General features: G+C 24.3%; 1 protein-coding gene across 5 annotated transcripts in view; it reads left to right on the top strand.

Annotated features, from left to right (window-relative positions):
- Positions 1-26,155, top strand: part of LOC122509101 (protein-tyrosine sulfotransferase) — a 363,218-nt gene that overhangs the window by 257,606 nt on the left and 79,457 nt on the right. For all 5 annotated transcript variants that reach the window (XM_043622879.1, XM_043622880.1, XM_043622876.1 and 2 more), the window contains one exon: positions 23,099-23,156. The gene's annotated coding sequence lies outside the window, so the exon portion shown is untranslated. The remainder of the gene's footprint in view (positions 1-23,098; positions 23,157-26,155) is intronic.

Here is a 26,155-nt window from a genome sequence, read left to right as displayed (position 1 = left end):
GTGGGTTCATGAACAGCCATCGGCAAACCGTCAAAACTGACATCCGGATTTGTAATTAGCGACTCAAAAAACTCCCAAACTTACGAGTTTCAAGTAAATCCTATCAATTAAAAAACATCGTCCGCCATATTGAATCCACCATTTTTAATTTTAAAAAACTTACATTGGATTCGTAATGAGCAACCCCAAAAACCCCCGAGTAACGAATTTCATGAAAATCTGAATAATTTAAAAAATAATCATCCACCATTTTGAATTTTGGAAATTTTACAAAACTCCCAAACGATTCGTAATCAAGCGACCTAAAAAACCCTTAACTATAGTGGTTGGTGAAATTTTTTGTTACTTTCAAAAAGTCAGCGTTAACAAGAGTTACGAAATTAAGCACTGAATTTTGAAATTTATCGGTTAATACTTTTTTCAAATTCTGAGATCAATTGCTTTAGTGCATTGAATGAACGCAAACTTTTCAATTGTTCTCCTTTTATCAGAGTAGTCTGGTCGCAAGACTTGTTCGGGAAAATTGTACCTGACAACGTCGTAAAATGCGTTGACAAAAAAAAAAAAAAAAAAAAAAAAAAAAAAAAAAAAAAAATTTCGGAAGTTAACCATCCTACAGTTCTACTGACAGTGAGTTAGAGTCACTATCCAATAGAAGGCAATTACGTCGTCGGTGCAGAAAAAAAAAGTTAAAACGTCTGACGTTTTATTTTTTTTTAAAAAATGTAATTTTTAATTGCTCCGGATTGAAAAAAATGAAAAGAAAAAAGAATTTATAAGTGTTAATTGTAATTATTTTATATTAAATTTTAATTTCTTTTATGTATTTTTTACATGAAGGATTATAGATAAAAAAAATTTAGTTTTAAAACAGTTTATACGCAATTTTTTTTTCATTTCTACATACAGATGTACGGTTACATTTCTTTTCAATTTAAAAAAAAAATGATGTCAGTTTTTCTGAGAAAAATGGACTTTTACTGCATAGAATTCACGTCACTAAATAATCTCGTCACTATTAAAAGTGTTCTCATTATTCACATGAGAGGTGAAAGTTAAATAAGCAGAGTTGTAAAAGGGATTTGAATGTACGTAGTTAATTATGAATAAAAAAAAAACTTTTCGTGTCAAAGAAACTTCTATGATAAGAGAAAAGTGTCTCTGGAAAAAAAGATTTAAAAAAAAAATGTCAAAATTTTATTATTTCAACAAGACATCAAAATTTAATAGAGTTTTTTTTCTTAAAATCGAATATCTGATTTTTATAGTAATGAAAAATTCTTTATGAAAAAAAATCAATAGATTTAAAAATAAAAATTAATGTAGAAGAAAAAAGTCGATTAACTTAAAGCTTCTTTGAAAAATATTTACTTGAATAATGTACTGTAGTTTTTACGTAAATTCGATGCTTTCAAAATCTGATCATAAATATGTAAAATAATTCATAAATTTTTTTATATTCCACGCAATACATTTTTCAACTTAAATTTCATTCGCGTCTTCACGTCTCATATTTTTTCCAATGTACCGCGTTCAAGTGTAGAAAACATTGTAGAATTTTTTTTTTTTGCAGCAAGTGCTTGAAAAATTTCTTTCTTTTCAAGACTTTATGATTTCATTACAGAATAAAAAGGGAGAAATAATCAAAAGAATATGCTTTCAATGCACACAACAATCCGTCAAGTTACTATGTAGATCGAGAAATATTTTTCATTTAGGAATCGAGATTTTATTCATTTCTCCTGGAGAGACATTTGATATTTTCTCTGTAATGTAGTTTTTTTTACTATGATTATTCTTTAAAGAAAAAAGCTTTTATATGACAATTCATTTTTTGTCCTGTATATTGTTTGACATGCATGTAATGCTATAAAAAAAAGAATTTTGCTACGGAAAATGGTACTTGAAAATTTATAATAAAGAACTGCACTTTCGCATTTGCTTCAGTTTTCATATTGTATGCATGATTGAGTCTTAACCGCTCGTCATATATTGTAGAAATCATATGAGTCCTTCACTTTTGATCCCTAATAGCAAATTTTTATTTATTTATGTATTTTATATTATATATATATATTTATATATTAATAAATTTCGAATTTTGAAAATCTAACTTCATATTCTTAATCAACAACCCCAAAAATCCCTTAATAACAAGTTTCAAGCGATTTCAATTATTATTAAAAAAAATTTCCGCCATATTGGATCCCCCATTTTGAATTTTAAAAATCTGACTTCATATTCGTAATCAGCGACCCCAAAAGCCCCCGAGTAAGAAGTTTCAAGTGAATTTGATCAATTTTAAAAAATAAGTCCGCCATATTAAATCCGCCATTTTGAATTTTGAAAATATGAAAAATCCGACTTTAGATTCTTAATCAGCGACCCTGAAAACTCCCTAAAGTGTACTTGGTTATTAAATACCTTGACTAGAAAAATGTATGCTTCAAAGGGTTAAGAATAAAATTTCTTTCTCATATAATTGTTAAAATTTTAAAGAGTAAACAAATTAATGCCTTTGAGAAATATGATAATAAATAATTGTCAACTATTAAGGAATTTCTCTGCAATATTGGAGAAGCATCTAAGGTACTGAAAGTCAAAACTTTATAACTGATAAATGGTGCACCCGGTTATCCACAAATGTCGAAGTTGTGTCGCACGTTATAAACTTTACCAAGTATCATATTTAAACGAGAATTTATTGAAAGTCTGTATTGACTGTATGCGCAAAACTTTCATCAAACTTCAAAAGATAAAGATTATTATTTAATGAGGGTTAGAGTTATTGTCACCTTCAAGAAAACCTGTTGATTAATTTTGCGTTTTCCTCTTCAAAGTTCACAACTTTCGAGAATCTTCCACTAATGGGCCAAGAAATGTAAGAAGTTATTAAATTTAAGGTTCCCAGCTAACAGTTTCGAGTTTCATTTCCCTCTCACATTTATTTATTTGTCACATCACCGTAACGATAATAATAATAATATGTATAATAATAAGTAATGGTAGTAATGATAATAATAATAATAGTAACAATAATAATAGAATTAATAATAACAAATTAATAATTAATATAAATCAAAGTCTTAGTCCAAGTCCAAGTCCAAGTCCAAGTCAAAGTCTTGGATGAAGACTAAGACTAAATTCGTTTTAAATTCTTTGTATATAAAGTTAAATTTTTATATAACTTGGATCTAAGAATTACCCAAGTTCTTTGCTTCAAGAAAATTATTATTTTAATATTCAAAAATTGATCATAGATTATAATAGGCAACAAAACGTAACTTAATGAAACTTGCAATACCCCACTACTTGTTCCGTACTCCCACTGCTCATGGGCCTAGTATAAAACCCGGCACTCGTTTGCATGTCGCTCAGTTCGTCTTCCGACAGGTTTTATAGACATTTAACGCCGTACCTCATGCCTATATTAAGAGATCAGTACATTTTACGCATCCGGAAAATAAACCATCCGCATCCCTAGAATTTTTTTACGATGCCGATGAAATATTTTTTCTTAATTTTTTTGTCTCAATAAAAAAACTCATAAACTGTATATAAACAGTTTTTTTATTCACAGAAAAAATTATTTTAATCTTCTTCACAGTGAGGAGAATTTTATTAACATGGTCGAAAATGTGTGTAAAATCTGGTAGACGAATTTTCATGAAAGATTGAATTAGGGGTGTTTGGGGTTGTTGAATTCATGTGAAACTTTTTACAGAGATGTTTTTCAAGTTGATATCGAAAATAAGTTATAATTTATTTAGTTTATGCAAAGTTTATGAAATTTTGTATAAGAAGAGTTTCAAGAGAATCGGAAAAATATTTTTACAAAAATCTAACAATGTTATTTAAATTCGTCCGACATTTTGGATCCGTCATTTTGAATTTTTAAAAACTGACATCTGATTTGTAATCAGCGACCCCAAAAACCCCTGAGTAACAAGTTTCATACATTTCCGATCAATTTTTAAAAAATCGGCCTCCATATTGTATTGCAAATTGGCTTTTTTAGTTATGCGTTAAAGAAAAAAAATATTTTTAATTTGGTTCAAAATTTCGGTCTAAAAGACAATTTGAACCAAATTTTGTCATTTTGACCCACTGTGTAGTCGGTTCGTACATTATTTTTTGAATGCTCAGTTTTATTTTCTTATATATATATATATATATATATATATGAGAAATTCCACGCCAAACCAACTTATCGTCAAAATTCACATTTTTTTATTTGGATCAAACATTTTTTATCTTTTAGTACTAGTTGAAAAAGAGCTTCATGATTTTTTTCAAATTATTTTACCCAGCCGTTTACAAGATACGAATTTTTCAAAATTTTACGTTTTGAAAAAAATTTTTTATTTTGAATGCTCATAACTTCTACAAATGTGGATCAATTTTAAATTTTCTTATATGAAAATTGTTTGTTTTTTCATGAACTTTTCAAAAATTTTATAAAAAAAATTTTTCAAAAATTTTTTACTGCATTTTAAAAAATTTCAAGATTAAAATTTAATTTTTAAATCTGTTTGTATCCTTTGATTTAAAAAAAAAAAATACCAAAAAAACTACTTCCCTTTACGCAAATTTTAAGCCCTGTCCCGTCGTAGGTAAATGATTTTTATACTATTTTTACAGAATTTTTTTAAATTATCGAAATTCTTACTCATTCAGCCTCTGTATTGTGCAACAAACTGATTTTACAGGATTCAGTTTTGCCTAATATCAATTGAAAAACAATTCCTTTAAAAAGAAGGAATTTTTGAAAAATTCGTAAACGGCTGGGTAAAAAAATTTGAAAAAAATCATGAAGCTCTTTTTTCACTAGTACTAAAAGATAAAAAATGTTTGATCTAAATAAAAACTGTGACTAACCAACAATGCTTGATTTTGCTTCTATTATGATTCCTTTAGATAGAGAAATTTTCATTTTATCGCGAAAAATTTATTACACAAGTTTTAAAAAGGTCAATTTCATTTTTATTGATTTTTCTGATTATTTTGCTAAATCTACTTATTAATTAATTTTTATTCGGTATTTCATTGAAAGTTTCTTGTTTTATGCATCCAATTGGACCATAACAATAATTTCAATTCATAAACTATCCAAGAATCACACAGTAGACTGAATCCATTTCAAATCAGGCATGTCAACTAACTTCATGTTATAGAAAAAAAATTGTTTTGCTTGTCATTTTTTTTCTTTTGAGTATAATTTAATTTTCTTTCATGGGTCTTGTAGATGGTCTTGTCCTCTTCACAATCCAGTTTAAAATTTGAAAAAATGAAAAAAAAGGGGATGATTTTCTGAAAATAAATAAGATCAATTTTCTCAAAAACACCACCTTTTTTGTTTTAAAATTTTTACTACAAATTCTTAAAATAATTATTATGAACATTTCCTATGAATTTCAAGCGGACTAAACCATTCTGTCAATCAAGAGAATTTTTTTCAAATATTTATTTTTGCAAATTTTAAAATTGTTAACTTGCATTTTTAAAAACAAATGAATCGTTATAACAATGTTGACGTAAACGTTAACAATTTGAAAATTTGTAAAAATAAATTTTAAAAAAAAAAAAATTCTACTGATTGCCAGAATGGTTTAGCCCGCTTGAAATTCATAGTAATGTTCATAATAATTATTTTAAGAATTTTTAGTAAAAATTTTAAAACAAAAAAGGTGGTGTTCTTGAGAAAATTAATCTTATTTATTTTCAGAAAATCATCCCCTTTTTTTTCATTTTTTCAAATTTTAAACTGGATTGTGAAGAGGACAAGACCATCTACAAGACCCATGAAAGAAAATTAAATTATACTCAAAAGAAAAAAAATGACAAGCAAAAAAATTTTTTTTATATAACATGAAGTTAGTCGACCTGCCTGATTTGAAATGAATTTAGTCTACTGTGTGATTCTTGGATAGTTTATGAATTGAAATTATTGTTATTGTCCAATTGGATGCATAAAACAAGAAACTTTCAATGAAATACCGAATAAAAATTAATTAATAAGTAGATTTAGCAAAATAATCAGAAAAATCAATAAAAATGAGATTGACCTTTTTAAAACTTGTGCAATACATTTTTTGTGATAATATGAAAATTTTTCTATCTAAAGGAATCATAATAGAAGCAAAATCAAGCATTGTTGGTTAGTCAAAGAGTATTATAAACGAAATAAAAAATATTTTCTAAAAAGTGCAAAAATCCCATGTTAATTAAATGGGAAAAGTATTGTTATTTAGGCAGGGTTAAACGGCATTGTAAAATTTTTTTCTAGTTTCTAGAATTGTTTTTAGGTCAAAAAGAAAATAACGGACACCCTAATAGGCATAACACAATATGTCGAACTCCTTCAATCTTGTGGCAAAAATTTCGTATTTTAACATACGGTTTGCTTACATTATCATTGTTTATATTTTACATTTTGAACATGCCCTTTAGGAAGTTGAAAGTAGCAAAATAAGGGATAATCCTCAGAAGAGTAATACATTTCACTTTGAAAGTTATTTCGCAATCTTCTTCGTGTGCACTTGTACACACTAAAAAAAAAGTTTTACTTTTAGCCTGTTTTCGAGGCTGAATTTAAGGTGTAAACGGAGTCAGCCCCATTAAACAAGGACAGACTTATGTGAAATACATGGGCTGAATTTAAGGTGTAAACGGAGTCAGACTTTTTTTTTCCTGTGTACATGTGTTCATGTATAGTTTATTTATTTGTATAGGATGGACGTTTATATATCTACGGGTTGAGTCACAACCTTTCATGAAGATAGATCTATTCCATTTCAGCAAGGAGGCTAGGTTAGTTTCTGAAAAATACCGGAATTCGCGATAGATATGGTTTACGGTAACACCGAGGAGGCGAGACGAGAAAGGATATCGCCCATTCTCCAGGACAAATTCTAAATCGTCTAGCACCTGAAATCTCGTCTCTACACACATACATACATATATATATATATACAATACTCCGCGAGACATGAAGGTGGCAAAATATTTCTCTTTTCTTTATTTGATATTTTCTTCCTCGTCTATTCTCCAAACGCGCGTCCTTCTGAAAAGAAACGATGCCAAAGGATATCGTTATCGATGATAGAAATGAACCCTCGATCTTTCTGCTTTCTTGCTGAATGCATGAAAGGCCAATATTACTTTTTTTTAACAGTTCGCGAATATTCTTCAAAAGAAATAGATATATGTCATATAAGGATTATTTGCCATGAAAAAGATTCATGTGAAAAGTATTTTTATCTCAATTCGACCATTTTGCATTCACTTGAATTTATCTCTATATATCTTACAAGTGTTTACTTTTAATTTAAGTGGACATAAATTAATACATCTTTTTTTTTTTACTTTCATATTGTCATTTTAAATTTAAATGATAAATTCCTTCTTACTTAATAAATCTATATTATTTGAGAAATCCTCATATAATTTCTTTTAATTAACGTTTAATTTAACACTAATTAAAATTCGAACGCTATTACCTTTATTACTTAGATTAAAAATTTTAGCTCACTCTAATTAAAAATTGGATTACTAATTAAATCTCTCTCGTTGATAATAATTCTCATGTCTCGAAGCTTTTTCTAAGTTTTTAATTACTTCACTCTCTTTAAAATTTACACTTCACTTCTTTGAATATTATTACTATAGGAGTACTTTAAATTATCTGTATATGTGACTTCATAATTGTGGTAATTAAATTTTTATCTCTTATTAGTTTTAAATGGATTCTTTCTTAACAGTTATTTAAAAATTAATTTTCCCACTGTAGAAAATTTTTTATATTTGAAATAAATTACACAGGTTGACCGCCATTTTGAATTTTGATAATTTAACACTAGATTCTTAATCAGCGACCTCGAAAACCCTCAGATAGTAAATTTAATAAAAAATGATTAATTTTTTAAATATATCTTGTCACCTTTCATTTAAGGGTTGTTTTCACTCCTAAAAATCTTGATCTAGCAAAACGGTGAGACACAGGTATTTTTTGTTCTAGTTTCCGAAAACGTTTGGTTTTTTTGTGTATGAAAATAAAGTTTAATTTTATCAAAAGTTGTAACTATCCTTGTTCATAATAAAAATTTTAATTAAATTAAAATTATTATATAAATTTTTAATAAAATAAACACTATAGTATTACTGTTAATTTTCAGAAAAATTAAAAACTCAGAATTAAACATTTTTTCCTATTGATATTTGCAAAAGAACAATCGTCCTGTCAAATTCAGTTGTACATAAACTGAAAAACCTTCAATTTAGAGCAATTGAATGGAGGAAAAATTGAATCACATGACTATGGCAAGAGCTCTCAAGCACTTTTATGAGGCGAATCGGATTTAAATCACTCGAAAAGGTCCTGTTAGTTTTGAACGTAAATCCATCCGCAAGAGCTCTTGAATAAACGTATGCTCCTTCAAAAGTATTGCAAAAATTTCATAGAACTGTGCTTTAAATTTTTCCATTTTTCTAATTTTTATTGTTAATAACAATTTTGTATTGATTACAACTGGAATAAAAGGTTTTAGACCCGAGCAATATTTCTAAGGTATAAATTTTAACCCTGAATTCGTAACTACAGTCAGTTTTTTTTTTGTTGATAAAATTGCAATTTTATTTTTTTATTACTTTAAACTGTTATGTTTCAGAAAGAGATTTAATATGAATGGAAATTATTGTCCGAAAAAATTATTTGCTGACTAATGCCACAGTGGTCTGAATCTGTAATTCACTGTTCAAAAAAAGTGTACAACACACAGATTTTGTCGAAATCTCGCAAATTTTTTTTAATCATTTGTTTTTGTTTTTATAACATAAACAAATCATTACTTATGAAAAATATTATTGGTAACATGATTTTAACAGGATTAGAAAAAAATAGCATGCCATCTTGACAATTAATAAACAAATGAACAGTTTATTTATTAACTTAAATTGTTTATAACATAAACAAATTATAACTTATGAAAAATATATTAAAAAAATTATTTTTAACATAATTTTAAAACGATTAGAGAAAAAGATGACATTTCGAATATAAACAAATGAAAAATTCATTTGTTAACTTAATTTGTTTATAACATTAATAAATAATATTTTTTTAACAATAAGTGATAATAATAAGAGTGATAATAATAATAAGAGTGATGTGAAATCTTTTTTCTAATCCACATTCACTACTTCATCATTCACGGTAGTTTTGAAACATTTAAAATACTTTTGCGACATGCCATTTCCAATTTTTGCAAAAAACGTTTCCACACCACCTACAGAACTGATTTTAACCTAAATCAAAATCGCGTATTGGGCCGATTTTTTTTAAACTTCCTTTAGGAGTTATGGAGGGGGGAAGAAAAATAAAAAACTCATTTTTTCGGAAAGTACTTATTCTATTTGAATAAAATTCAAATATGTTATAAATATAGATATAAGACAATTTGAAAAAAAAATTTTAAAGAAATTAATTTTAAAATTTTCAAAAAATTTTTTTAATTTTTTTTAATGGTACACCTCTAATTTTTTTTAAAAAAATACCTCAAAGGTTACTGTTTAATATATATTTTTTCCAGATTTTTGACAAGTATGGTTTTTTAAAAAAACAATTTCTTTGAAAAAAAAAACTTAAAAAACACAAAAAATATATACGTTGTAAACGAGACGCATGCTTATTCCCGAAATCTTTTTTTACCAAATAGTTATTTGATATAAAACTACTTAACTTAAAATTCACATAATATGCACATTATTTGACTTAAATTTCATTGTACACAAAAACCATTTAACATAAATATCATTTGTCATAGAATTCATTAAACAGAAATATTATGTAACAAAAAACTCAGATAACTTAATTCCCATTTGACATAAAAATTATGTAACATAAATTTCTATTGACATAAAAATCATTAAACATAAATTTCTTTTGACATAAAATTCATTTAACGTAAATTTTATTTGTTATAAAATTCATTTGACATCAATTTCATTTGGCATAAATGTCATTTAACGTAATTCTCATTTGACATAAATATCATTAGACATAAAATTAGCTTGACATAAACTTCATTTGACGTGAATATCATTTAACATAATTATTATTTAACGTAAAATTAAATTTATATAAATTTCATTTAGCATAAATTCCATTTGACATAATTCTCATTTAGCATAAAATTTACTAGACATAAATTTCATTTAGTATAAATCCCATTTAACATAATTTTCATTTGACATAAAGTTCATTTGACATAAAAGACATTTAACACAATTCTCATTTGTCATAAAAGTCATTCAACAAAATTCTCATTTGACATAAAAATCATTTTACACAAATTACATTTTACATAACAATATCGGCGCGAATTTTAAAAGTAACCAATTAGATATTATCAACAACATTGTGATTCGACAATTTTGAAATTCGCGCCTATATTTCCATGTCAAATGATCTGTATGTAAAATAAAATCTATGACAACTGAATTTTATGTCAAATGAGAATTATGTGTAATGAGTTATCCGTCAATTGAAATTTATATCAAGTGAACTTTATGTCAAATGAAAATTATGTTAAATGGGATTTATACCAAATGAAATTTATGTCAAGTAAATTTTATGCCAAATGAGAATTATGTTAAATGGAATTTATGATAAATGAAATTTATATAAATTTAATTTTACGTTAAATAATAATTATGTTAAATGATATTCACGTCAAATGAAATTTATGTCAAGCTAATTTTATGTCTAATGATATTTATGTCAAATGAGAATTACGTTAAATGACATTTATGCCAAATGAAATTGATGTCAAATGAATTTTATAAAAAAAAATTTACGTTAAATGAATTTTATGTCAAAAGAAATTTATGTTAAATGATTTTTATGTCAATAGAAATTTATGTTACATAATTTTTATGTCAAATGGGAATTAAGTTATCTGAGTTTTATGTAACATAATATTTCTGTTTAATGAATTCTATGACAAATGATATTTATGTTAAATGGTTTTTGTGTACAATGAAATTTAAGTCAAATAATGTGCATATTATGTGAATTTTAAGTTAAGTAGTTTTATATCAAATACCTATTTGGTCAAAAAATATTTCGGGAATAAGCATGCGTCTCTTGTAAACATAAATAAGACAATAAAAAGTGTAATTTAACGATCGCCTCTGAGTGATAGAATCATCTTTAGTCCAATAAATAAGACAATTTAAAAACATATTTCAAATTAAAAAAAAAAAAATTCCAAAAAAATTAATTTGAAAATTTAATAAAATTTTTTTTTACTTTGTATTAAAGTTACACATTTAATTTTTGTTTTTAAAAATTCCTTAGAGTTTCTTTTTAATATATATTTCTTGCAGATTTTTAAAAAATGTAGTTCTTTCAAGAAACTACTTTTTTGAAAAAAAACTCATTTTTCTGAAACTACTTAAACGATTTAAATGAAATTTAAATGTGTTATAAACATAAATAAGAAAGTTAAAAAAAAATATTTTAAAATTTAAAAAAAAAAATTCTAAACTAATTAATTTAAAATTTTCAAAAAAATAAATTTTTAAGTAGTTTCCGAAAAAAATGAGTTTTTAAAGTTTTTTTTTTCAAAAAAGTCGTTTCTGAAAAAACTACATTTTTTAACAATCTGAAAAAAATGTATATTAAAGAGAAAACTGTAAGGTATTTAAAAAAAGGAAGTGTAACAGTAAAAAAATCAAAAATTTTTTTTTTAAATTTCAAAATTAATTGCTTTGAAATTTTTTTTGGAAAAAAATTAAAATTTTTTTTTTAAATTGTCTTATCTATATTTATAACATATTTAAATTCCAATCAAATCGGATAAGTACTTTCCGAAAAAAATGAGTTTTTTTATTTTTATTTCCCCCCTCCATAACTCCTAAAGGAAGTTTAAAAAAAATCGACCCAATACGCGATTTTGATTTAGGTTAAAATAAAATCAATTCTGTAGGTGGTGTGGAAACGTTTTATGCAAAAATTGAAAAAGGCATGTGTCAAAAGTATTTAAAATGCATTGTCACTTCATTTTTATTCAATTTAACTTATTTTAAAATTTTTACGAAAATTTGGAATGTAAATAAAGCTAAATTCAACAAAAATAAACTAACAGTGAAAGTGAAGTGAAAGTGAAGTGAAAGTGAAGTGAAAGTGAAGTGAAAGTGAAGTGAAAGTGAAGTTAAAGTGAAGTTAAAGTGAAGTGAAATTGGAATCAGAGTGAAGTGAAAGTGGAGTGAGAGTGAAGTGAAAATGGAGTTAAAGTAAAGTGAAAGTGGAATGAAAGTGGAGTGAAAGTGAAGTGAAATAGGAGTGAAAGTGGAGTGAAGTGAGAGTGAAGTGAAGTTACAGAATCGTTTGTTTTTTTTTGCAAAGGATTTTGTAAAGTAAAATTACCAACTTTAGGAAAATTCCCTCAAGACTTTTTACAGTGCAGCGAATTATTCATTTGTTAATTTAACCTAAATTAAAAATTGTTTAAAATTATTTTAAAACATTTTTGTTGTCGAAATATTTTTTTTATCTTTTATATGTTAATACTCATAAGATTTAAGCAATATCAAGAAGAAATAAATATTTTTTCCTAACATATGAGAAGAGAAGTTTCTTAAAAATTTATTTATGAGTGTTTAAAAAAAAATTTGTGAGATTTCGACAAAATCTGTAGACTGTATACACTTTTTTGAACAATAAATTTCAGATTCAGACCACTGTCCGATGGATATAAGTGTCTCCATTGAGCTTTATCTGGTAGCTTATTGGATTATTCGTATTTATCGACTGACGGAAAAATTCAACCGCTCCCATCTACTAATTAAAAGAATTTATGCTCAGGCTAGATTGTTGAACAAATATAATAGCAGAACTGTTCAAATGACATTTCAAATTGCTAAGCAAAAATATTCTCTAACAATAATGTAATTAGCAATTAACTAAGAATTAATTATCTTTTGTTTGAGTAATGCAAGTGATAATCACTTTGTCACAATTTTTGTAGATCTGTTAATTACAACTGTAGATTTTTTTGTCAGTCTGCGTTATTATTAATTAAAAAAGTTATCAATGACGTTTTGTTGAGGAAAGGGATAATAACATTTCAATGATCATATTTTTATACTTAGTTTACAAACTTTATTAACATTGGATACTGATTTAGTTGAAAGAAAATTGGAAGAAACAATATCTATTTATTATGTTATAGACATTTTCACGATTTTTGAAAATACAATGCGACTTTCTCGTTGATTTTTTGTTTTTTGTGATATGTTCTGATGTGTTTTGAAACAAATTCAAGTTTTAAATAATGAGTGAAGAAATAATTTTATTTGGAGTTACATATAAATAAATAATACGAGATCCGGAATATTTTTAGCATTTTCCTAACGAGATGTGATGTTATCATTGTTTTGCTTAAAACGAGTCGACATCTCCTTGTAGTTATCAAACATATTTTCAAAGTACCGCCATACCATTGTTCCAAACATCCATTAAATGACTCTGCAAATTATTATTTTCAGTATGCTTGAAAATTAGTTATTAAAATTGCAATTTCAAGTCCTTTATGCATTCACTGGAATTCTGTAGAAAGGCCCTTAGTTTAATTCGTGTCGACAGCTTGCTGGAAAGGTCTTTGGCCTGTCGTGCTTTTCTGCACTATCACACCTGTTGAACACATTATCGAACTACTGAAGAGCATCTCTTTTCATAAATTCAGACCAACGAGGTCCTCACGGAAACTTGGAAATTTTTCAATGTTAAAAGAAGCACTGAACTGAAAATTTCATCATAAATTTCAAAAATCAGAATTCTTTTTAAAAATAAAGGAATTTTATAAAAGCAGGGTTGCCAGGCAATCTGGAAACCTGGAAAAGACAGGGAATTTTTATCGGAATCCTAGAAAATTGTTGTTTTCTAAAGTTTATTGGGTTTTTTTTTTGTATTGGAAATTCTGACAATAATTTCTTTTCAAATAATATTTCATTTTTAAAGAACTATATCATAAATAAAACTATTACTCAAAAACTTTATTAGAAATTTCAAAGAACTTAAATTCTTGAAAAATTTTAATAATTCAAATTCTTCTGAAATTAGTTTGATTTTTTAATATATAAAAGAGTTGCATTCATTTCAATTTATTTCAATTTCAATGTTGAATGAATTTAATTAGAAATTTTAAACAACTTAGATTTTTAAAAAATTTTAATAATTCAAAATCTAAAATTAGTTAAATTTGTCAATATATTTAATTAATTATTAAAAATAATGGATTTATAGAAAAATTTCAGTTAAAAACACTGAAAACAATTGAATTTTGAAGAAATTACAAATGAGATTGCAGAAATTCAATTATTTTTAAAATTAATAAAATTCTTCCCAGAAATTGAATTATTTTCAAAAATTTTAATTATCTTTAGGTATAAATAATAAAATTCTTTTTAGAAATTCAATTATTTTCAAAAATTTTAATAAAATCCTTGTCAAAATTTCAAATATTTTCAAAAATTTTTCTCAATTCAATGGTTTTTCAATATCTATTATTTTAATAAAGTTTTACAAAACAATTCAATTATTTAAAAAAAAAAATTTTAATAAAATTTTACTCAAAAATTTAATTATTTTCATAAATAATAAATATTTCACAGGAATTTAATTATTTACAAATTTTCTAAAAATTTCTTCGCAATAATTCAATTATTATAAATAATCAAATTTTTTACAGGGATTTAATTATTTTTAACAAAATTTTTATCGAATTCGTCGAAAAATGTAATTATTCTTAAAAATTTTATTGAAATTCGTCAAAAGAATGCAATTGTTTAATAATATTCTTTATTAGGATTCAATTTTGAGAAAGATTCAATTATTTATTTTTGTATTTAAATAGTTGAATTTTCGTAGAATTTTCTAATAAAAATTAGTTTATAACTTAAATTATAAACCCCGTTTATACATTTAAATAAATGAATAAATAAATTGTTAGATAATAATAATTGAATATTAAAAGCATTATAGAGTGAATTTTTAGAAACAATAGAATTTTGTAAAGGTTTTAAATTAAAATCTTTGAAAATTTGAAAATTTTAATTAGTAATTTTATAGAACTTATTTTTTGAAAAAATTTAATTTTCAATTCTGTTGAAATTTGTTAAATTTTTTAAAATATATTTAACTAGTTATTAAAAATAATAGATTTATAGAAGAATTTTAGTTAAAAATGCAACAAAAATTAAATTTTGGAAAGTTACAAAAATGATTGCAGAAATTCAATAATTTTCAAAAGTAATAAAATTGTACGCAAACGTTTAATTATTTTCATAAATTGTCATAAATAAAATTCTTTATTAAAATTTAATTTTTTTTATAAAAATTCCATTATTTAATAAATTATTTATTTTCATATTTAAATAATTGATTTCTCCTAGAATTTTCGAATAAAAATTTATTTAAAAATGAATTTCATTTGAAATTTTAGATAGTAATTGAATATCAAAAGCCATAAAGAGTGAATTTTTATGAATAATTGAATTTTGAAAAGGTTTCATAATTTTAATTATTAATTTTATAAAACTAATTTTTTTCAAACTATTTGAAGTTTTTATTTTCCAATATATATTTAATTAAAGAATTTCCTAATAATCGAAATTTTGTAAAATTGAATTGTAAACAAATGGATTTAAAAATTCTCAAGGTACTTTTTGAAAAATTATTAAAAATAATTGATTTAAAGAAGAATTTTAGTTGAAAATTCTAGAAAATAATTGAATTGAAATGAAATTAATTTTGAAAAAGTTACTGTAATAATATTCTTATAATTTAAAATAATGATTATTGTCATTTTTAATTATTAAAAAACATGAAGAACTCGATCACTACGAGTCGAAGACTCGAAGTGCTCGATTTCTTCATGTTTTTATAAAGGTTTGAATTTGAATATTTTGAAAATAATTTTAATTTCGTTGAAATAATAATAATGATTATATATTTATTTAAAAAAGAAAATATTGATGTTCTCGAATAATTAATTTAATTAGGTAAATATTACAATATTGCAGAATTCAGTAAAATATCAAAGTTTCGTGTATTTATAAAAATGTATTAGTTATTTAATTTGATGAAAAATAAATATAGTTTTAAAAATCTGGAAAAATTTCGTTTTTTAATCTGGAAAAACCAAGAAATTTCAAATGAGTAAAAGTGTGAAAAACCTGTAAAGAAAAACATAATAACAATTGAAACAAACCTTTTGGGTATAAAAAATAATTTTTCTAATTGTAATTTATCCATAATATTGGAAAAGTTTGTAAGTTGTAAATTCCTCGAATGATTAATGATACTCGATTGCAGGAAGTTGACGACGTCAACAGTTTGACTATATCCGACGGTGACGGGACAAATTGAATTTTCCGCTTCTTCGTCAGTGAAGGTTTGGGACAAATTGATTCAACTGTCTTCGGTTTATCGCCAATTGTCTTCGTATTGAAGCTGATATCAGCACTTATCTTTTAAATTGTCGACACGTAATTATATTTATTGCTTACGCTAACAAAGTCTCTGCCAATACGACGTGAACATTTTACGTCTCACAAACCCATCAATTTTGTCAATATTGACAAAATTCCTCCAAAATTGACATTTTACAAATTAAATTTTTATCAGACGAGAAAACGCTATCTGTCGCCACACTTCAATACAAAAATTCTCTTCATTAACCATCGCTTTTTATTCTCCCTATGAACGTATCAACTGTCACATCATTTTCACATTATTCTGACAATACAAATTTCCTTTCGTTTTTTTATTTACTTTGTCAATATTTATGAATATAATTATGAAATAAATAAAAATATAATAAATTTAATTTAGTTGATAAATATACATAATTTAATATCATAATTTATTGTAAAATAGTAAATTATTAAATTGATTAAATATTAAATTTATTAACTTTATTTTTATTAAGTTTAAGAAAAAATAAAATTTTTATTAAATTAGAATAGAACAAGATTTTGTTATTTAAAAATTAGAAAAGAAGAAACAGTGAAAATGAATTTTTTATTATTTATCAATATTAATATTAACGACTTTATATTTTATGCCCTCTCGTTTCCATGCGATAGCACTTTTCTTCCAATTACGTCAATTTTCCACGTCAGGTCTCGTGTGAAAAATATTCTTTTTTTTTGACCTTTGATATTTTTATTTTTACAGTAAAGTGCTGAAGCTTTAACGAAGAGAATGAGGCAGAAAAAAACCTACAGGAAATTAATTTCACGTTCATTTTTAATAAATCGTGACTTTCCTACTCCACTTGTTGATGGCTTTTATTGACGTACAAGTAATACTCTTAAATTGATTTTTTAATCAGATAACATCACTTCTTTATAAGTTCTAGCGTTGATTTTTAGTAGAAGGAAAATTCTTATTCTGATTGATTCGATTTCTATCCAGTATTAATTATTATTTGTTATTAATATTTAAAAAATTTTGCTATGAAATTAATATTTTTGGTAGAATATGAAATCTTATAACTTCCTGACCTTTCACTGACTTGTAAATTCAATTATTCTACAAAAGTTTTTAATTTTAATTTCTAAGAAAGGTAAAAAGTTGGTTAAGGTGTCATTTTAAAGCTAATATTTCCTTCTTTCATAATATTAAAATAAGAAATTAAAAAAGATTTTCTTAATTCTTTAATTGCAGTTAACAATAAACAAAATTTTTCCATTTTTTTTTTTAGTGAATTCCAAACAAATGTAATTTTTTAACAAGTGATTTGTTAATTGAAATTTGTTTTTATTTATTATTACAATCTTGTTATTTGTTAAATAATAATTTGTTATAATTTGTTGTTATTTGTTATTACAATTTTGTTACTATTTATAATATAATTTATTGTGATTTGTTAATACAATTTTGATGTTATTTGTTAATTAATTATTTGTTATTACAATTTTGCTAATTACAATTAAAAGTTACAATTTGTTATTATACGATTGAATTATTAGTTCGAACAATTATAATCAACAATATGTAAATAATAATTATTATTTGATATTATTAAATAAATGATCATGGGAAGGTGGGAAATTGAATAAAAAATCCAATGTGTATGATCAGTAAAGCATTATTATTACTATCATTACTACTATTATTATTATTATTAATTATTATTAGTTATTGAAAATACGACATTATTATTTATTTTTCTTAATAATGATATTGATTTAAAAATTTAAAAATTTTATTTATAAATTAGAAGGAATTCAATTATTTTCAAAATTTGAAATTAAAATTCTTTAAAAGATGATTTTTAAAAATTTTAATAAAATACTTTAAAAAATAAATTATTTTCAATTAAATTTTACAAAATTTCAATTATTCTAAAATTTTTTAATTAAAAGTATATTTTTAAAATTTAGTAAAAAAATTATTCAAAAATATAATTTTGAAAGATTTACCTAAATAGTTATTTTTATTACTATAGAAAAAGAAATAAGTTGCAGTTTATACTAAAAATGTGGTATTTTGTTGCAATATTTGGAAGAAAAGTAAAAAAAAAGCCGCAATTTTTGAAAATAAATCGAAAATAGTCGCATTTCTTGAAAATAGTTTAAAAAGTCATAATATCCGAGACCTGATACTATTAAAAATAATTTTTTTATAACAAATCTTTTTAAACACGGTAAATCATGATTTAATCCCTCTAGAATTAAATTAACACCAGAATAAAGGATTAAAATAATTCATTTTGGTGTTATTTTTTACTATGAATGAAATTTCACTTTAAATCAAACACCAAGTCAATGATTTGTCAAAATTCGACGAATTTAAATTCACCAGAGACAATAATTAGCTAGTAACTTACTTACTAACTAACAAGCTAACTAACTTTCTAAGTAACTTGCAAACTTAATTACTAATTAACGTAATAAATAACTTACTAATTAATTGACTAACTTACTAACTAACTTAAAAATTAAATTACTAATTAACTTAATAACTTACTTTCTAAGTAACTTACAAACTTAATTACTAATTAAGTTACTAATTAACTTACTAAGCAACTTACTAACTAACTTAATAAGTAACTTACTAATTAATTGACTAACTTACTAATTAAATTACAAATTTAATTACTAATTAACTTAATAACTAACTTTCTAAGTAACTTGCAAACTTAATTACTAATTAACGTAATAAATAACTTACTAATTAATTGACTAACTTACTAACTAACTTAAAAATTAAATTACTAATTAACTTAATAACTTACTTTCTAAGTTACTTACAAACTTAATTACTAATTAAGTTACTAATTAACTTACTAAGTAACTTACTAACTAACTTAATAAGTAACTTACTAATTAATTGACTAACTTACTAACTAAATTACAAATTTAATTACTAATTAACTTAATAACTAACTTTCTAAGTAACTTACTAACTAACTTTCTAAGTAACTTGTAACCTTAATTACTAATTAACTTAATAATTAACTTACTAATTAATTGACTAACTAACTTTCTAAGTAACTTACAAACTTAATTACTAATTAACTTAATATCTAATTTACTTACTTATCTTAATAAATAATTTACTAACCAATGAGGTAACTAACTTTCTAAGTAACTTACAAACTTAATTACTAATTAAGTTACTAATTAACTTACTAAGTAACTTACTAACTAACTTAATAAGTAACTTACTAATTAATTGACTAACTTACTAATTAAATTACAAATTTAATTACTAATTCACTTAATAACTAACTTTCTAAGTAACTTACGAACTAAATTACTAATTAACTTTCTAAGTAACTTACAAACTTAATTACTAATTAACTTAATATCTAATTTACTTACTTATCTTAATAAATAATTTACTAACCAATGAGGTAACTAACTTTCTAAGTAACTTACAAACTTAATTACTAATTAAGTTACTAAGTAACTTACTAAGTAACTTACTAACTAACTTAATAAGTAACTTACCAATTAATTGACTAACTTACTATTTAAATTACAAATTTAATTACTAATTAACTTAATAACTAACTTTCTAAGTAACTTACTAACTAACTTACTAACTAACTTTCTAAGTAACTTGCAACCTTAATTACTAATTAACTTAATAAGTAACTTACTAATTAATGCCAGGGGAGTTAAATAAAGAGAGTTAAAATTTCACACCCAAATGCTAACTCCCCAAAGAAAAAATAACACGCGCGAGTGTTGAATGAAGGGAGTTAGAAATTAACTCTCTTTTGGAGTTGATTTTTAATTCGAAAAATTTCACTTCCAACTCCCGAGTCCGTTAACTCCCTAAATTTTTTACAGTGTAAGTAACTTGCAAACTTAATTACTAATTAACTTAATATCTAATTTACTTACTTATCTTAATAAATAACTTACTAACCAATGAGGTAACTAACTTTCTAAGTAACTTACAAACTTAATTACTAATTAACTTACTAACTAACTTACTTACTTAACTTACTTACACTGTAAAAAATTTAGGGAGTTAACGGACTCGGGAGTTGGGAGTTAAATTTTTGGAGTTAAAAATTAACTCCAAAAGAGAGTTAATTTCTAACTCCCTTCATTCAACACCCGCGCGAGTTATTTTTTCCATGGGGAGTTAGCATTTGGGTGTTAAATTTTAACTCTCTTTATTTAACTCCCCTGGCATTAACTCTCCAATGGGTGCGACTTTTATAGAATCCCCTGGGGAGTTAAAATTTAACTCCCTTTTTTTACAGTGTACTAACAAACTTAGGAACTAACATTCTAACTAACTTACATACTTACTTATTGATAACTTAATTAACTTACTAACTAACTTACTAACTAACTGCCTAACTTACAAACTGAATTACTAAATAACTTACTAACTAGCTTACTTAACTTAGTTATCAACTGACTTACTATCTAATGAGCTAACTAACTTTCTAAGTAACTTACTAACTTATCAACTGGCTAACTAACTAATTAAATTACTAACTTAGTTACTAACTTAGTGAATAGTAAGTAACTAAATTAGTTAGTAACTTAGTTTGAAACTAGAAGATAACTAGTTAGTTTGTTACTATGTTAAGCAAGTTAGTTAGTTCGTAACTAAGTTAATTAGTTACATTGTTAGTTGTTAGTAATCGTTGACTTGGTTTTGGTTTAAAGTTAAAATTTCAGTAATAATTGCAACGCTTTGTAATAACTCACAATTTACTGTGAAATTAAATAAAACAGTAGTGCAAAATTTAAAAGTAGGATAAACAAAATATAAGAGATTGTGTCCACGTGGGTGAACATTTACTTTGACCCCCCCCCTTCCCCCATCATGTACATTCGTGGATTTTTCACGCCCCCCCCCCCCCTCAAAACTTGATTTACAGATAATTTAAAATATGGAAAATAGGAAAGAGGGAAAGAGGCTCTATTCTTCATGTATAATCATGATTAAATGAGACAGGACCATCTAGAATAAAAAATCGAAAAAGATTCTTTGTCCACGAGTAAATCTTACTTGAGAAGCATTGTGTAAAATTTAAGAAAAATCAATTGACTTTTTTTTAGGTACAATAATGTTCATCGACTTTAAAAAAGCTATTTTCAAATAAACGCGTTTCAAGTTTTCAAAAAGAATAAGACCTTTTGATAAAAATCTTTTTTTTTAAACTTATTTAGAATTATTGATTCCAGAGCCATACTATAAGTCCTCCATTGATTCGCCAAATGTGTCACATTGCAAAAGATTCTTGCTTTCCGTTTGGCTTGAGTTATATTCGTTTTTCAATTCGTCTTTCAATTTTCGTCAAATCGATTCGAAACTTTGGGAAAACATTTCTGACATATATTAAACTTTAATAAGAAAAAAAAAAAAATGTAAGCGAAAATCGATTTTTTAAAAATGAGTTTAAGTGATTTTAAGTTATTTTATTTTTGCCCAAAATAATAGTTGCTTTAAATAAAATCTTTATTTATTACTTTAAATTATTTGGAAGTATTTCGATGTATACATCAATTATTGGTCAACATGCACATTTCGTAGAATTCAATATCATTTATCGAATTTGACCTTTCGATTAACCAAACTCGTACTGCTTTACACGAATTTCGTGAAATTTCCACAAACTACGAGATTTGCAGTTGTTCATAATGGGCTACTGAGTAATTAAAATTAAGGAGGAATGTCGTTAGGCATATGTATATACGCGTTATTGGAATCGCTTTATACTTCCTTTAAACTTTCAATGAAATTGGTATTCAATGTAATTAATATTTTAATAACTGCTATAAATTTATTAATTAATTTTATTTTAAATATTTTACATATCTTTTACATGATCTCAAAATTTATATGAGAAAGAAATAACACTTTTTAGAAGAGTTACCTCTTCTTATATGTATATTTCGACAATAAAGTTTAATTACAATAACACACAACATGCAGTCAAACTTATATACGAAGAATCATGAATTCTTTATAATGCAATTAGTTTATCATAAAGTTGAAATAAAGTTAAACTTTCACTTACACCTGCATGCAAATTCTTCACTGAATAATTCATTAAAACGTTTTTGCCTAAACAGAAACGCAAATAGGGAGAAAAACATGTGGATATACGTATACATATATTTTATCTGTTTTAAGCTTTGTTGCTTTCTTGCGTCTGAAAATTAATTTACTTACATCTTCTGAATATTTAACTTGTTGTGAAACAATCAATTAGAGGATTATCCTAGCTGGAGGGGGGGAGGAATTAATAATCCATGAATTCAGTAATATTTTGACGGATTTATGTTATGTAGTATATTGTAAAATTACGGTATAATTTACCTAAATACATCATTACTTATGTTTCCTTTCTAAATATGTATCGAGTTAAATTAAATTGCCGTAATTATAGTTAGAAGAGCAATTTTCATTCACGAAATTTACAGTCACGTTATGTTGAAATGTTTATAATATTATAATATAAGAACATTTTTTTAAAATTGCGAGATATTTCATTAGTTTAAAAAATAATTTTGTGTTACAGTACTTTTACAACAAGTTTTCTTTTTTTTACAGATTTCAAACTGCATTATGAAGACTTTGGGATTTCTCAGCATTTCGGTTCTAAAAGAATGTAAGTCACCTTTTTTTTATTTAATTACATAGTTTATGTGTTTTAGGTCTCATAATGGAAAATAAATAATTACAATGTCCCTAAAGTTGGCGTCGAAAACTATTTCTCGGAATTTCTGGATATCAAAAAATTACTAATGTTACTACATTTATTGACTTTTTCAAAAATCCGTTATTTTGAATTTTTAAAATCTGGTGCCAAATTTGTAATCAGCGATTCCAAAAACCCAAAGTATAATGAATTTCAGACAAATCCCAAACAATTTTTTATTTTTTTTTCCGCCATATTGGATCCGCCATTTTGAATTTAAAAAATCTGATGCTAGATTCATAATAAATGACTCCAAAAACCCCCGAGTAATGAATTTCAGACAAATCCAAACAATTTTTAATTTTTTTTCCTCCATATTGGATCCACCATTTTGAATTTTAAAAATGATGTTTCTTTTAATAAGATTATTTCAAATTTTGAAAATTTTTTGGTCTAACTTTGACGTCCTGCTTATTCAAAGAAAAAAATTACAGGTTAATGCCAATAAATAATTCTTATTCTGTAGAAAATGACATTAAAATTAAGCTTAAAAGCGTTTATTATTTTAGAAGTTATTCAAATTTTTGTAAAACATTGAAAATTACGTTTTCTAAAAAATATCTAAATAAAATACTGACCAAATGACTTCTGTAAGGTCTTATTTTTTTTCAATTTTATCATCTTTCAAAACATATACCGAAAAAAAATTTTAGTTACTATAATTTCATTAAACAACCAAAATATAAATGATGATAAAAAAAGAAAATGTTAAAGAAAATATTACCAATAAATAACATTAAAGATTTCATTACTTGTTTTAAATATCTCTTTGTGTTAAAACGTGAACTACTTTAAATTTTGATGGGGTTAAAGTTTTTAAAAACGAAAAATGAGAAAAGAATTTTTTTCAAGTTAAGCATCTCTAATTTTTATATGACTAAATTTTTAGAGAATTAACTTTTTCATAGAGGTAAAAAAAAAAATTTTTTTTTTAAATAAAGGAAAAAAATGTTTATAACTTCCATTTGTCAATTATAAATTTTAATTGAAAATTATTCGAATACATCAATTACTTCATTTTTAAATAAATATTTAATTAATTATTATTTTTCAATAGAAATTAAAATTTTCAAAAATTTCAAATTCAAACCTTTTTGAAATTAAACAACATATAAAAGTGTTGTTATAAAACATGAAGATATCGATTTCTTCATATTTCATAATAATTAAAGATGACCGAGAGATAAAATTATTATTTTATATTATAAGAATATTGTTACTGCAATTTGTTCAAAATTATTTTCATCATTTCAATTCACTTATTATTTTCTAAAAAAATTTTCCCAATGTTATATTTTTTCCAAAATGTATATTTATTGCCAAATTAGTAGTAAATAATCACATTCCAAGTGATTGTTAATACGTAACAAGTTTGAAAAAATAATATTTTCAGTAAATTCTAGTTTGAAAAAATATTTGAATAAATTCTAGTTCGAACTAATAATAGTTCCAATAAATTTTATTTCGATAAAACAATAGTTTGAATAAATTGTGGTTTGAAAAATTATAGTTTGAGTAAATTCTATTTTAAACAAATTTTAGTTTAGAAAAATAATAATTTGAATAAATATAAATATATATATATATATATATATATATATATATTATATTCAATAAATTCTATTTCGAAAAAATAATAGTTTCAATAAATTTTTGTTTAAAAAAATACTTTTAATAAATTGTAGTTTGAAAAAATAATAGTTTGAGTAAATTCTAGTTTGAAATTTTTTTTTTTAAATTCTAGTTCGAACGGATTGGTGGACAATGTTGGATTATTTTTTTTTTGAAAATTTTTTTTTTAGGAAATATAATATTGGGAAAAATTTTTTTTGGGAAAACATTTTTTGGGAATAATTTTTTTTGGAAAAAAAATTTTGGGAATATTGACCCCCCACCGAATTATTGCAAAGAAATTTATAAAAAATTTGTAAATAACAGAATTCCTGTGAAATTTTTATTATTTATGAAAATAACTAAATGTTAGCGTACAATTTTATATTAAAATTTTTTTTTAATAATTGAATTATTTTTGGAAAATTTTATTAAAATAGTAAATATTGAAAATCATTGAAATGAGAAACATTTTTGAAAATAATTGAAATTAGGACAACAATTTTATTGACATTTTTGAAAATAATCCAACTTTGATGAAGAATATTGTTATTTATAAAGATAATTGGAATTGTGACGAGAATTTTTTAAAAATTTTGTAACACAATTGAATTTTATGAGAAGAATTTTATTACTTTTAAGAATAACTGAATTTCTCCTATGATTTGTAATTTCTCCAAAATTCAATTTTTTTAGTGTTTTCAACAAAAATTTGAATTGCAAATTTTTAAATTCCATTATTTTTAAAGTTGCTAATTTTAGTTTATAAAGTAAGTAAGAATAATATTATTTCTGAACGTTTAAAATTTGCTCATATTTATATTATTAGCACTGGTATAATTTTTTTTATACATCTATAGAGAAAACCATGAAAAAAAGTATTTCAATGAAAAGTTGAGATAGCAATTACCAAAAATAATTGTTTAGAGTAAAATTTAAACAGAAGATTGTCGATATTGTGTGTACATTCAAATTTGAAATTCCATATATAGGATTGTAATCCGAGTTCATTAACTATAGTTTGATGCTGAATATAAACAGGTCCTAGTTTCTCGTTACCATAGACCCCCAATTCGGTTTGAGTTGAACCACAAACTATGCCAGGTTCATGGATCACGTATAGGGACACAGAGAGAAATTCCTCTACGAAATCTGTTGGATGGAGTTCAGTATTAGCTTCGAGGCACGATCCCTATTTATGGCTACCAAAACAGCATACGTGCACGAATCTCGCTTCATTTTCTATTACCACAAATAGAGATGAGATCCTACTGGATGCAAAATGTCCAAATCGATAT

This window comes from Leptopilina heterotoma, unplaced genomic scaffold, assembly GCF_015476425.1.
Source record: "Leptopilina heterotoma isolate Lh14 unplaced genomic scaffold, ASM1547642v1 Lhet_6, whole genome shotgun sequence".
Taxonomy (NCBI): domain Eukaryota; kingdom Metazoa; phylum Arthropoda; class Insecta; order Hymenoptera; family Figitidae; genus Leptopilina; species Leptopilina heterotoma.
Note: the sequence above shows the minus strand (reverse complement) of the source record. Positions and strands in the feature narration are given on the sequence as shown.